At 48.3% G+C, this 13,225-nt stretch overlaps 1 long non-coding RNA gene across 1 annotated transcript in view; it reads right to left on the reverse strand.

Moving 5' to 3' along the window:
• Positions 1-2,577: 2,577 nt before the first annotated feature.
• Positions 2,578-13,225, reverse strand: part of Gm33555 — a 36,720-nt gene continuing 26,072 nt past the window's right edge. Inside the window, exons 5-7 of the long non-coding RNA XR_003946880.1 lie at positions 7,481-7,611; positions 6,739-6,828; positions 2,578-2,857 (exon numbers count right to left, since the gene is read on the reverse strand). This is a non-coding gene — a long non-coding RNA (predicted gene, 33555). The remainder of the gene's footprint in view (positions 2,858-6,738; positions 6,829-7,480; positions 7,612-13,225) is intronic.

Consider the following 13,225-nt stretch of genomic DNA (forward strand, 5'->3'; position numbering starts at 1 on the left):
GAGGGGACTAAGGCAGCTCTGTTCCTGTCAGTACCTGCTGTTTCTAAATCCCTGGGGATATTGGAAGGACTTTATGGGGCTGTGTAGAAGGCACACATAAGGATATATTTGGCCCTGTGGAGCACCCTGCAAGGGGGGAAACAGCATAAACACAAAGATCCAGCAAAACTGATGTACCTCTTCTCGCTGGAGTCCACACAACAGGGTTGCACATTCTCCTACCCTTGCTGGATATTTGAATAAGTTCATAATTTTAAAATGTAGAGGAAACACCATAGGTAGATGGTGCGGACTCTCATCTCAACACTGCCCCCTTCTGCCTTGTGCCCAATGGACAAGGACAAATTCCTGCCATCTGCTAACCTGAATCTGAGAAGGGAACCAGTTGGCTCGCTACTTAGTTAAGGCAGCCGCATGCACAGTTAGGATGCCATAAGTCCCTTGGTGGTTGACAAGGACCATGGGACAACAGAAATCACATTAGGTCCAGGCACCCGGGTGTGACTTTCTTCTTCTATCCTCGTCCCTTAGCCTATTTGGCTTGAGTCCACATGCATGGTTGTCAAATGGGCTGGGATTCGTATGGCGCTGTGCTCCGTACTATTTGCATAATTAAGGTGCCCCCACCCCCGCTCCTCTAGTCTAAAAGATAAGCTTATGATGATCGCTGGCAGGTCTCTGAACATGCTGCCTTACACCTTGAGGCCCGAAGAAACTGAGAGGTTGTCATTTACCTGTCACTGAAGGGCATGATGTATTACAGGAACTTGGCATCTGTGTGGAAGAACAGACAGCTGTCTGCGAGCACTGCTCTTGACCCTTCTACTCAAAATAAGCCTCTCCCAGAAAAACACCTCCAATCCCGGCCCATCGATGGTTAGGAGCAATGTATGGCATGTCATTCCCGGCCTGCAAGCCTCCAGGACCTTCCACGATCATCATCACCATCACCACCACCACCATCATCCTTCTCACCCCCAGCACATTGGAACAACCTCCTCTACAGCAGTCCACCCCACACCCCTTCAGCAGACTGCAGAGAAGTTATGCATGTGCTTGTAACCAGCATTTAAACAAATTATCATATGCAATTCCTCCTTTAGTTCCCACCTGCAACATCCGTCCCCACCTGGAGCCCTGTGCTCCAGTTTAGTAGCACTAGCATGTGTGGCTAGTGCTACCATGGTGAACAAAACACAGATGCGAGAGGCTTTTGCTACGTAACGCTGCGCTGAATTGTGGGCCAGGCCCTTGTTTACTGCCTCCTCCTCCAGGAGGACCTCAGGTTCCTTCCTACCCATTCCCATCTGGGCTACTCCCGTGGCCTGTATAGGAACATCTTGCATTGCCAGTGGGAATCAGGACAGTGGCTCTCGACCTTCCTGATGCTGGGACCATTTAGTGTAGTTGTGATGACTCCTCTCCCCTAACCATAAAATATGTGTGTTTTCCAATGGTCTTAGGTGACCCTTGTGAAAGGGTTGTTTGATCCCAAAGGGTCAAACCCCAAAGAGGTCATGACTCACAGGTTGAAAACCTCTAACTCAGGAGAATGGACTCTGCTTAGCATAAAACTCTGCTGCTTAGCATGGAGACAGTAAGGGAGAAACACTGGGGAAGGTTCCTTCAGTAAATAGAATGTTTACCTCTGCTCCTGTGAAAATGAGCCCACTCTGGCACCCCCTTGCGTCAGCCCTTGCTCTCCGAGGGACTTTCTATGGGCCTCCAGCTCCCCACTCTAAGACCTCACTGTTCCCTCAAATCCTCAGAAATTCACAGCTGTGAAGACCCAGCGAGAAGTGCTTGCTGGTTCAAGGTGGCCATGATTTCAAGCCCAGCAGAGACTGACCTTCTACAAGAGTCCTGGGAAAAGGAGCTGGGTAGGCAGTGTTGAATTATCACACATGGACAGGCATAGCCTCTGCCTCTCCGGGTTCACACGGCTTGGCCCTGCCTGGCACGCTAGAGCAGTTTGGTGAGCTGTGCTTATCGCTGACAGGCCTACAGATAGATTCTCCCTGATTGACGGTGATTGAAACATAGCCTCTTTGGATCTCTTTATAAGGTGTCCCGGAAGCATATTTCGCTGAGGTTTTGCACACAGTGAGGTCTACCTAGAAATTAGGGAGAAAGAGCCATTTTTGCGCAAGTCTGACTTAGTCGTGTCATTCCCCTTGTTTGCGGTGACCCAGTTTCCACGGAGCGCTTGCTTCCTTTTCTGCCGATTTCTGCGTTTTCGTTATTCTATTTCTCCAGGGTGTGTGTCTATTTTGTCCAAATGTGTAAAGAAGTTGCCTTAATAAACCAAAAGGGAGGGAAAAAACCAAAGGATTTTGCTGCCAGGATCCTCCTAAACTCCAAGGAAGAGGCAGGGAATACAGGTCAGGACGCACATAAAACCAGTAACCCAGTAACCCTTTTAGGGTCTCAGAGCTCCTGTACTTTATCTCCAGGCTGGGGATAAAGGCCATCAAGGAGTAGGGAGATTTCTTTAACAGATTTCTAAGAACAGTGCTGAGCAAAAGTTAACTCATAATTTGAGCCGACACTCGGAGACCCAGGAAGCAGAAGGCTCCAGGTGAAGGAGACCTGGGACCTCAGGTCAGGGCCTGGAGGCTCTTTGTTCTTCAGCCTCTGCGCAAGAGGTAGATGCTCGGCAGACGCTCGCGCCCCCGTGTGGCCGTGGGCGTCCCTGCGGGTAGAAGAAGGGAGGGCAGGCCGGAGGACAGCACTCCGTGGCCTGGCAGGGTGCAAGAGAAGGGGCTTCCAGGGCAGCAGGAACACGGGTCATTCACTGTTCCCAGCTTCCAGTGGGTCCTGGTGTGTAGCCGATGCGGTGATTGGTAGGGAGGCATGTCTGTAGAAAGAATCCAGCTGGTTACCCAATCCCAGCTGAGATGGACAGTCCTATCCCTTGGTGTCTTGGGAGGGCATCCAGCCGGAATGGCGAGCATCAGCAGTCTGGAATGCTACTACTTCAGGCCTCTTCTCTGTCCACAGGGTGTGGAGTCCCAGGAAGGCTGTTCCATATTTCCAGCTAGTGAGGTTCCAAACAACCTCAGCAGCTTTGCCTTAAGCTGGTCTCCTTTCTGCCCTTAGCACATCTTGCTGGATTCTACCTGCACTGTTGGCCTCCCAGCTCCCTTCTACCAAGGCTAGTCAGTGCCCCACTCTGGGCTATATCCTCTTGTGAAAACCACCGTATAGCCATCCTTCCTGTTGTGGATACAAACTGTATCGCCTGTCTCCTTGCTATGATAAAACACCTGACCAAAGCAACTTAAGGGAGGAAAGGATTTCTTTTGGCTCAATCATGTCTGGAATGTCATGGTGGTAGGTCTTGAGGCAGCTGGACATTTTGTTCCAGTGAGGAAGAGCGAAGCCCGATTTCTCCTTTTTATTCTGTCCAGGAGCTTCACCCATAGAATGGTGACGCTCATATTTAGGATGTACCTACCTTCCTCAATTAATTTAATCTAGATGATCCCTTACAACTACGCAGAGACACTTGTTTCCATGGTAATTCTAAACCTCATCAAATTAGCAGTCATAATTGACCATTCCAGGTCCTTTAGGATCCTGGCCAGTTCTGCCTCCTCCCCACTCGTCACCTGCCCAGCAATGGGAACCATTACCTTCCTTGTCCACAAAGTCACCTTGAGTTTTGATAGGTCCCCATTTACAGGACCATGATTCTGAGCTCCTAGTATGGGAAGGGGCTTCCTGGAGGACATTCACTGGCTGCTTACTTTATCCTAGCACTGTGATCATGGTCTTCTAGGGCGTATCTGCCTTCAAGCACAAGAACCCTGAAAGGTACTAGGTACTAGGTGACCCTGGTAACAAGCCAAGCTTTGGTGTTGGGAGCTCAGCCAAGTACACTGTTATCATGGGGAAGGGAGCTTTAGAGATGCTGACAGTGCCTCTGTGGGCTGCATCTTTGACTGACCCTAGTGCCTACAAACCTACAGCTGTAATCCAGCTGTAATGGACGCTGTGCCTGATCCTTCTTCCTATAGACCCATGTATAAAATGAGGTCCAATCAGCTCTGTGGATCTCCAGGGAGGTCCTCTGTCTATAGACTCAAGCTCTTTTTCCCCCTACATTGTCCTGGCTCTCCTGGAACTCACTCTGTAGATCAGGCTGACCTCAAACTCAAGAGATCCACCTGCCTTTGACTCCTGAGTGATTAAAGGTGTGCACCACTAGGCTGGAGAGATGGCTCAGCAGTTAACAATAGATGGATGACCCTTCCAAAGGTCCTGAGTTCAGTTCCCAGCAACCACATGGTGGCTCACAACCATCTATACTGGAATCTGATGCCCACTTCTGGCATGCAAGCAGAAAGAATATTCATTTTCATAAAATACATAAGTGAATCTTTTTTAAAAATCAGAAAGATTCCAAACAAATTACCTGGTAGACCATAAGTTCTTAAAAAGAAAAATGCAAACCAAAATATCCTGGCAGAAACTAATGAGTAGAAGCTGGGAAACAGTGGATTCAATCACTCAGGCAGAGTTGGCTCTTTGGGGGTTGGGGGTGAGTGTGTTCCACCATCGCCCAGGTCCGTGTCCACATACTCAACCAACTGAGAGAGAGATATACATTTATACATATATACATATATATTTGCATTTGATGTATATATACTCTGTGTGCCTGTCATTTTCCCCAAACCATGAAGTAGAATAACTCTTCACGTTACATTTACACTGTTCATTTCCGTACCAGAGCCTCTAGGCCCCAACCTTGATGGAGCCCTGTTCTAACCCTGGCCTCATATGCCTCTGCTTCTCTCTGCTGAGTGACACTGGGTAAATTGTGTGGCCATCCGGAGCCCCTACATCCCTATTGATGAACTATAACTCTCAGACATAACTGGCTTTGAAACTGACCATCCTTAGGTGGTGAGTGACAGTCTCGGGCAGAGTGCTTCCTCTCTTTCTTCTAATGGGCCCTCCATGTGGCCCAGAAAGCCACTCTATCCATAGCTTGAGTTTGCTTTCCTGGGCCTCTGTGGTAACCTGGGCTTTCATAGTGACTTATGTATACATTGATAGAGCTTTTCACACCTTGGGCAGTAGTTACAATCATGTTCTTTTTTCTCCTGGGCTTCCTGTTGAATGAGCTACCAGCCGGAAGCAGAACCTGAACCATTGAAAATGCTGTGCTAGTTGGTCATCAACTATGTATGCAGAATGCCCATCAGTTCTTGCCACCATGATGGTCGTCATGAAACCTCAACCTTAGAGCACCAGATTTCCAGGAGTCACAGTGGAGTAATGACTCTCGGGAGGAAGCCTGGACACTGTCTGTCCCTCAGCATGCAGGGACCACATGCCCCAAGAATGATACGCCATTGGTTCCCTAGGTTTTCTGTTGGGTTAGCTGGGGACTTAGGAGGCATGGTACCAGCATGTAACAACAGCACTCCTTTCAGCTGTTGATGGGGCTGTAGCATCCCATCTTGACAACATTATCCCTATAGTAACTCAGGTACAAACAGCTTTTTTCCTTGAAGAAGACAGAAGAATTCCTTTTCTTCTCAGATCTCGCCCTGCTACCAGCTCTGGTCCTCCAAGGCTGCTTTCCGTTGAGATCTCTTCATCATTGTGAGTGGTCTCTGGTGACCTCATCAGTCCATATGCCCCTCCCTCATCCTCCTTACCTCTCTGCCACTGTCTTATTCCCAGATGCCCTCTATCTACTCTGTTTGCCTCTGCCACACATTCCTTAGCTCCTCTGTCTGGGTCTTTGGTTTCAGTTTGACTTGGGTTCCATGGCAGCTAGGTCACCTAGCCTCCCTGTGCTGTGCGTTGGTTGCCACATCTGCTCTGTAAATGGCTTATAGCTCTCTATTCTGCTATAACCAATTGCCATGAGCTCACCGTCTAAAAACTGCATAAAGATGCTCTTGCTGACTCAAGGACCGGAAGTCTGGGTGAGCCCTGCTGCTCACAGATGCTCTAGGTAAGACTCTGCCTCTACATTCACACAGGGTATCCGCTGGATTCTGCTCTGGCACTCTGCATCTCAGGGCAGGTACGTCGTGCGTTCATCAGGAAGCCTATCTCAGCTCCTCTCTCCAGTCTCAAAGTCAGCACAGCATATAAGTGCTTCTTGATGCCATGCAGAGCAGAGCCTTATCTGCTGTTTCCCATCTCTGCTCTAGCTTCGAGAAGTTGTCTCTTTAGAAGAGTTCATCTGCTTGGAGAGACGGTCCATCCAAATAACCTAGTGGGTATTTTTGTTTATTTTTTTTTATTTTTGAGACAGGCTGTCCTAGAACTGGCTCTGTAGACCAGGCTGGCCTTGAACTCAGAGATTCACCTGTTTCTGTCTCCCAAGCTCTGGGATTAAAGGCGTGCACCACTACCACCCTGCAAATAACCTCCTAGTTTAAAAGTCCTTTTTCCACCTGCAAAGTTACTTTACTAGATTCAGGGTACTGAAAGAGGAATGTCCTGAGGGGAACCAAACAGAAAAGAATACGCCTTGCTTGAGAGAGAGAGAAAAAAATGTTCTCCAGAGGTTGTTACACAAAAACTAAGTGACTGGAGGACGAGCCAACTCTCTCACAGGCTCTGGAGGCTGCAAGTCCCTAAGGAAGATGTCTATGAGGCTGGGCTCTTTTTGTTACACCCACAGGAAACTCCTTCCTCTTCTTTTCTAGCTCCCAGAGATTGCCTGCCATCCCAAACCACCAGGCATTCTTACAGTCCCTTGGCGTGTACCTTGGCCCTTCAGTGGCTGCATCTACTGTCACTTCATCTGGTGTCCCTCCCACGTGTCCTTGGTTAACTTGCCTCTTCTTAGAATGACATCTGTTGGATTGAATGGGCCAGTCTTAAGGAACTTAACTTGGTGACATCTGTGAGACCCCACAGTCAAACAGTAGTGCAATCCTAGGTGCCCCAAACAGAGACGATGCTAGGAGAGCCTTTGAAAAAGTGCTGCTACTAGCTGGCTTAATACTCAGTAGCAGACGGCCATGCCCAGGGCCGGTCCCTTCTAGGCCACTGTGGGCACCAACCAGAATGGCAAGTGAGAGAATGTCCATAACCACGCCTCTCTTAGCCACGCCTCTCCTTAGCCACGCCTCTCCTTAGCCACGCCTCTCCTTAGCCACGCCTCTCCTTAGCCACACCTCTCCTTAGCCATGCTTCTCCTTAGCCTGCTAGCCTATAGACCCCATCTTGAGAGCAACTCTTCCACTGCTCTTTACTGGGACTGGCTCCTGCCTGTGTGACCTTTCACCTCTTCTGGGCCATCCAGGTCCATATCTTGGGCAGTCTTCAGATCTCACTATTCTGGGAGGCTGCTGACCTCCCCACTTCCCTCTCCCCCACCCCAGGGTGCTGCCCCCTCTGGCAGGACAGACTGAGTACAGGAGCTGACATCCTCACCATCCTGCTACACAGCTGGCTAGAGAAAGAGCCAGGCTGTTAGGAAACTCAGAGTGAAGATACCACTCACCCAGGGGATTAAGACATGGGATGTGTCTGCTCTGGGGCCTGCACAGTTCAGAGGAGTGATTTTCAGGCAAGAAATGACCAGTCTTCTCATCCTGGCCCCACAGTGATCGGTCTTACAATGACCTTTTCTTTCTAGAAAGAAAAACGACATTCAAATCTTTGGTAAGAGGTAGCCTACCTCCCCCCACCCCCACTCCCTTTATTTAAAGACAGGTTCACATAGCTGAGGCTAGCCTCAAGCTGATTGGTCAGAGGGTGCCCAGGAACTCTTGCCCCTCCTACCCTCACCTCCCAAATGCTAGTGTTACAAAGCGCATGCCACCACGCTTGATTTATACCACGCTGGGGGATGGAAGCCAGGACTTCACGCATGCTAGGCAAGCACTCTACCAAATGAGCTACACCCCAAGGCCCCCTAGCCCTTTCCCCTCCCAGTACCCGCCCCTGACTCACATTAAGGATTCAGACAAGATGCTGGGTACCGACTGGTCCCTCATGCTTGTTCACTTACTGACCTAACGTTGGCCTGCCTTAGGCTGCCGAGAGGGAAGAATTGATACATCCCTTCAGCCGTCTAGGGATCTCACACCATGCTTCCAAGACACGTTTAATAAATCAGTACGCAGGCAGACACAGAGCGGTCCCCAGCCACAGTTTTGTGGAGAGCAAAGAATGACTTCCAAACACTTCAGCGCTCTGACCTTCCTCATTTCCGGAAATGCCCTTAAGCTCACTTCCACAGGCACACAAGGGAATGGAGCTGGAGAAAGATGAGGGACAGCTGTCGCTGCTGGGGGAGCAGAAGAGGCAGGCAGGGCCTCACAAGCCATTGTTCCTCTTTGGAAGGGGAGTGTTTCCCAGAGTCTCGCCATTTTGACCTCACCAGAGACTAACACTGCCCAGGAAGGAACAATCATGGTTTGTTAAATGAACAAATCAAAAAAAATGGTTTCAGGCTGCTGGAGAAGATTCTAGAACACCTCTACTCACCCACCCCAGCCCCTGACACACACTGCAAATGAAGCTTGATTTTAAACGCACACATGTCAGACACAGGCTGCCCTCCTCATGCCCTGTCCGAGGGTAGTGTGTTCAAGAAAAGTAGAGTGCCCCCTCAGCCACAGTGGGTCAGAGCTGAGAGCCGCAGCAACAAGGGGGGGCAAAGCCGTTTGCAGCTGCTTATGTGATGTGTATCTGATGGATAAATAAACTTCGTTTTCCAGGGCTGCCAATCCCTAAACACGCACAAGTATACATTCACTCAGAAACCTAAAAAAAATAAACAAGTACGGTATGTTTGACTGGATCTTCTTAGCACCCCAGCTACTCGCCTTTCAGCTGCTTAATAAACTTGGTTTATGGGTCCCTCCTACAGGCCTGTGTGGAGCAGTTCCGCTCTGAGGAATCGGTCCCTGTTAGGCTGGAGGCGGGAGGAAGAAGGGGAAACTCAAGCGGAAAATCTTTGTTACAGCTCCTGTTTCTTCTGGGCAGGTGACATTATAAGAGGTGGCACTGAAGCTGCCTGCTGCCAGCTGTAGCTCAGCCTGAACTGGGGATGTCAGTCAAGCCAGGCAAGAAACCCCTGGGATGGCAAGCTGGGACTGCCACCCAGGCATGTTAGATGAGAACCCGCCATTCTCATTTCTTTGTCCTCTGAGGGACATACAGACCAGGACAAGAGGAGAGGACGGAGATTTGGCTATAGGCTTCTCCTTTCTCCATCAATCTGTATCAGGTACTAGGAGCCTTTTGCTTCCTCTCTTGACCCAAGCTGCCATGATGGGAGGAAGGGTCCACTTACCCAGGTCTCTCCCACAGTGTGCCTGGGAGCGCCACAAGAGGCCATCATCCATTCCCTGAGAGCCCATGTGGTAGTAGGTCCTGGTTTCAGTTCTCATTGGCCATTCTTCAGTAACTAATACAATCTAGCAACCCCGAATCCATCAGGAGATAGAAGTCCAGACAAGTCTTAAGAGTTTGGCCAAGGACTTATATGAAAGAAGAAAGAAACACAGAGAATCTTTCTAAGATTTTTCTTCCTAAGAAAGACTAGAAGAAAACTGTGAGAGTATTTTCAGCTATGCAAACCAAGACTGAACTTTCAAAAGCATATGTTACTGACAGGCTCAAAGTGGGGGTGGGAAGGTATACAGATGACATGTAATCTGTAAGAACCCCTTCCCCTCAGGTGTTTGAATTGAACCAAGTCTCTTAAGATTGTGTGTGTGTGTGTGTGTGTGTGTGTGTGTGTGAGAGAGAGAGGGGGGGGGGGCACTTTCAGGAGCCAGAACAGGGTACCACATCACATCCTGTGGAGCTGGAGTTGCGGGTGGTTGTGAGCCACTCAATGTGGATGCTGGAAACCAAACTTGGGTGTTCCAGAAAAGCAGGAAGCACTCTTGACCAATGAGCCATACCTCCACACCGAACCACAATTCTTTCACATGTTAGATAAGAACTCACCAGTGAGGTACACACCCATTCCTGCAACCCAGATTATAAAAATAACTTGAAGGGCTGGAGAGATGGCCCAACAGTTAAGAACACTGGCTGCTCTTCCGGAGGGCCTGAGTTCAATTCCAAGCAAACACATGGTGGCTCACAACCATCTGTAATGGGATTTGATGCCCTCTTCTGGTGTGTCTGAAGACAGCTATAGTGTACTTGTATACATAAAATAAATAAATCTTTAAAAATAATAACTTGAGGTGGTCCCCAGGAAGGATTAATTCCCCAGTTCCAGGGTCCCCATATGTTCCTGGGACAAGGTGGGTAGTCTGCCTGGGAAATGAAAGGTGGGCAGGGTTGACTGCAAGGACTCCTTTGGTGCTGATGTTGGAGAAGGCATTGACCAGGTCCAGTGTGCATTCTTAATTCACATCCTTACCATCATAGTGCTTTGTAAGAAATGAGGAAAACATGTTGGTAGCCTTCAGAAATCCTGTTAGCAAGCCCACTTCTGGGCTTCTCAGTATATTAAATGGTTCAGACTGCAACAGCTGTTTACTACCACATAGTTCTGCTCTTGACTGGGCTCAGAAGGGTGGTTCTTCTAAGGTGGTTCTTTTTTATGATGGTGATCCAAACGATACTCTTTCCTGAAACTCATGTGGCTGGCAGTCCATGCTAGCTATCCACAGAAGTATTTCACTTTCTTGCCATGTGCCTCTCCACAGGACTAAACTCCTCATAGTGTGGTGATGGGTTCCAGGCAAGAGCATCCCAAGCAAGTGGAAAGCTACAAAGCTCCAGCCAGGGTCATAATCAAGCATCATTTTTCACATCTCGTTGAGCAGATGGGAGGCATGACAAGAAACTAGAAGTCTTCACCCCACCACAGGTCATTGTGGGAGAATGGAGAACATCTCTTACTTTGCATCCTTTTGATGCTAAGGACCCTTACTTATGGGAAAGGACAGGATAATCAGTCATAACCAATAAGGAGACATATGGGAGATATATATATATTCTCAGTCCTAAAAACAGAAACATCTGCACCTTCTCATCTGCATATGAGAGGGGCAGGGCCTGCACTACTCATCTGCATATGAGATGGGGTGGGGCCTGCAATGACCTGCTCTGGCCACCATTTTCTTCTTTCCTCTTGCTTTTGCAGGTTGTATATACAAACAGGAAGTCTCTGTTGATCACAAAAACTCACTTCAGGTCCATGGGTGACATCAGACTAGGAAACACACTTCCCTTCCTCACCTTTTAATCCCAAATTCCAAACACAATATCTCCACGCTTGCATTTTACCAGTGGCAGAACTATGAGTCACAGGTGTGGCGATGAATCCCAGGGCTTTGTTCATGTGTGAGAAGTCACAGCTCCATAGACACAGCACACACAGGACAGAAAGGTTCCCCCTTGCTCCTGGATTTTAACTCATTTCCCTAACCCTGCCTGACACACATATACAGACCACAGATGTCACATCCTCAGCCCAGCTGGGCCCTCAGGACCTCCTGCATATCCAGAAGGCTGGCTCTATTCATTCCTGGGCAAGTTGGGGAGGGGGTGTCAGAAATCACTTTAAATCACTTTAAATGCCTCTCCAGAGAGTAACAGAGAAAGCAGAGCAGATTTCCAGAATCTCTCATCCCCAAGGCAATTCCAGAGCACAGGAAGGTGACAGCATCCCCTCCAGCTCTGCAGCCTGCACAGGGCTGGCTGCTGCCCTCGGACCCTATATATTTGTCAATTTTAAAATTACACTTATTCTCTCTCCTACCCTCCCTCCCTCCCTCCCTCCCTCTCTTGTGTGTATGTTCATACATGTGGATATGTCCCTGTACCACTGGGCATGTGTTGAAGTCAATGTGCAACTTGTGGGAGTTAGTTCTCTCCTTCTACAGTTTGAGTCCTAGAGATAGAACTTGGGTTGCCAGACATGGTGACTGGTGCCTTAGCTCACTGAGCCATCTTGCCAGCCTGCCGCGTATCTTTCTACCTTCTTTTGTGAGGTCTTCTCAATACAAATTTAAAATCAGACACCTGAAACATGCAAGACTGTTGGTCCCCAAATCAAAGCATGGCTTAGTTTTGGATTTTTAAAAAGACACTTTATAGGGGCTGGGAAGATAGCTCAGAGGTTAGAGCACTGGCTGTTTTCCCAGAGAACCCTGGTTCAGTTTCCAGTATCCACATGGATGTTCCCAACCACCTATAATTCCAGCTCCAGGTGATGCAACTTTTTGGGGGGACTCCTGGGGTACCAGGCACACACACAGTGCTTGACACAAGCAAAACACTCAAATACTGAAAATAGACTTAAAATATATATATATATATAGACAACCTACAATAAATAAACAAGAAATTCTAGACACGTTCCACCAAGTCATAGGTTTGTTTATTTATTCATTCAACTAGCACTTAACAGCAAACGTGAGCAAGATGCTTGTGTCGTTTGGAAGGGAACACTGGTGCTGAACAGACAATTACAAGTGTAAGCCGAGGGGCATGAAAGGGAGGCCTCTGTGCCCAAAGGACGTACACATATATGCACATAACAACAATTAATTAAGAAGGAGGCCATGAATTTGAAAAAGGGCAAGAAGGGGTATGTAGAAGAGACTGGAGGGAAGAGAAAAATGATGTAATTATATTATAATCTCTAATAAAAATAAAAAATAAAGTGACTCGCTGGCTGGAGAGATGACTCAGGCGGTGGAGATGCCTGCCGCCAAGTCTGATTATTCCAATTCCCAACACTCGCAGGTGGAAGGAGAGAACCGCCAATGCAATTGGGCTCTGACCTCAGTGTGTGCCCTGTGACACACAGGCTCCACCCCACCTGTGTGTGCACACACTATAAATACATCTAATATTTATTTTAATGGACTCTTATATTTTTGGTTGTGAGCCTAGCCTTAAGTGGCTGAGCCATCTATCTCTTCAGCCCGTTAACGAATAGCATTGTCTGTTCTGTATAGTTCTGTGGCTCTAAGCCAGAGTCTTTAGCGAAAATGTAATGTACTTTGAACAAATGATTGATGGCCTGCCCTGCCTGGCACCGCACGCTGCTTGTTCTCGGTCCCACATTTGGGATGGGCACCAGTGACCAAATATCATACACAGATGTGTCTAAATGTCACACCACTGAAGTAAATACACATGACCTCAATGGAAAGCCAGCTGCCTCTCCTGGATGGAACCCCAGAGCCTTACATGTAAGACAAATACCAACCAGTACTTAACTTCTTTGGGGGTTTTGTTTGCTTGTCTGTTTGTTTGTTTATTT

This window comes from Mus musculus, chromosome 7, assembly GCF_000001635.26.
Source record: "Mus musculus strain C57BL/6J chromosome 7, GRCm38.p6 C57BL/6J".
Classification (NCBI taxonomy): Eukaryota; Metazoa; Chordata; class Mammalia; order Rodentia; family Muridae; genus Mus; species Mus musculus.